At 42.3% G+C, this 1,767-nt stretch overlaps 1 pseudogene; it reads right to left on the bottom strand.

Annotated features, from left to right (window-relative positions):
- Window positions 1-209: 209 nt before the first annotated feature.
- On the bottom strand, window positions 210-1,304 carry LOC114041432 (annotated as a pseudogene).
- Between the last annotated feature and the right edge of the window lie 463 nt (window positions 1,305-1,767).

Genomic DNA, 1,767 nt, shown 5'->3' with positions numbered 1-1,767 from the left:
AATATTCAAGGGGGTGGGTAACGTGGGGAGCGAAGGGGGCATGTCCTATGAGTAAAAAGTCCTAAAAGTCCTAGTTCCATAGCATTGTTTGCAGATAACATAAGTCAGGAAGGTTCTTGCTGAGGTCTGCCTCTGATACGCATGGTGGCACAAAGCCCTCAAATGTCCTTCAGTCTCAGTCATTCTTATCCACACTCATCGATCTCCATCTAAGAGGCAGCATCATTTATTTTACGAGCCACAACCTGTGTGGCATCTTTTGGAATATGCAGGGCATCACCTTTTGTCTGAAAGTACTGGAACTCTTTAGATTGCTCTTTATGGAGTTGTAGTGCTACATAAAGCCCATGAAAAGCTTCTAAGGTTCCATTTAGGAATGATCTACAGCCTTCTGATTCTTACTGATTCTTATTTACTGAGTCCTCAAACTGGAGACTCTGAGATCACTGACACCTCTGCTGAAGTGATTCCCTTGACAACTTGTTTAGTGAGATTGCCTTCCAAGGTGTCCAGTTCTACAGATTGAACCTTAGATGCCTCATTTGAGGCATGCCTAAGTGACACTGCAATATTGTTATCCAGGAACAGGCTATCTCCACTCGGGTATTGTGTGTGTTAGCCCATTGCAGAAGCAGCTATGGGGGCTTTCTGATTCTCTGTGTGCTTCTGCCATGGCTTGGGATCCTGGGCTTCAGCTGTGGTTTTGTACTTAAACCGGCACCCTCCATAGGTGGGGTCTAGGAAGCCAGTCTGCTAATGCTCTGCTGAAGTGACAGTAATTTTTGGATTAGACTGACCAGTGTTAGTAGAAGATCTAACTGATTTGGAAGATGAGGCATAGTCTCCATTGGTTAAGACACTAAAACTGACTGATAGTGGCCTTGTGTCTTCAACTGCCATTCCATTTTCAAAGATATTAGGTAGATTAGGAAAAGGAATGTTCTTTGAAGGTGAAGGTTTCTGGAGTGCCTTGGCTGTACATTATTTTCCTTCTCTGGAGAGCTGAAACCCTATTCCAGTTACCTTTGGATAAGAGTCACATTCTCCACATTACATGGATTCCTAATAATTTTCAAGTTTAATTTGATAGTGCCAAAATCATTGATGTCAACAGCTACCACCTGAAGCTGGGCTACCAAAAGCTTTTACAGGTGACACATCACTAACATGAGTTGCAATCTCTTTACGTTCTGTTACCTTAAAGGAAATCGTGTCAGAAAACTAGTTCTCCATCTCAGTTGTTTGACATTCATTTCTATTTTGCTTTTTAGTTTTCACTGCTGGGGGTCATACTTCATTAACATTTCATTTTGATATCTAGGATAGAGCCAAGCAAAGCTAACCAGATCTATCATCTTGGAAAACTCCAAGATACTCCAGCTGTTTCACTGGTGCACATTTTCAGTATATACCTTGTTGCAGAGGTTCCCAAACTTATTTGGCCTACTGTCTCCTTTAAAAAAATTACTCAGTGCACCCCTGGGGTTAGGTGAACCCTTATTTTTATTTAATGCCCCCCAATTGCACCAGAGGCTACTACCACCCCCTGGATCGTTCCAGCACCCCCCAGGGGGCGGTATTGCCCACTTTGGGAATCTATGCTTGTAGCTATGGTTGATTTCAGACAAACTCTAGTAGCTTTGCTGGCTAATGTAAGTAGCAAATATTTGCTTCATTTTGCTAGTCCCATATTGGAGACATCTTTGACTACAATAGGCTTCATAGAGTTAATCTACCTTACTTATGTGAAACTCTAGCTGTCTCATG

The sequence above is a fragment of the Vombatus ursinus genome, unplaced genomic scaffold (assembly GCF_900497805.2).
Source record: "Vombatus ursinus unplaced genomic scaffold, bare-nosed wombat genome assembly UNPS02014173.1, whole genome shotgun sequence".
Classification (NCBI taxonomy): Eukaryota; Metazoa; Chordata; class Mammalia; order Diprotodontia; family Vombatidae; genus Vombatus; species Vombatus ursinus.
Note: the sequence above shows the minus strand (reverse complement) of the source record. Positions and strands in the feature narration are given on the sequence as shown.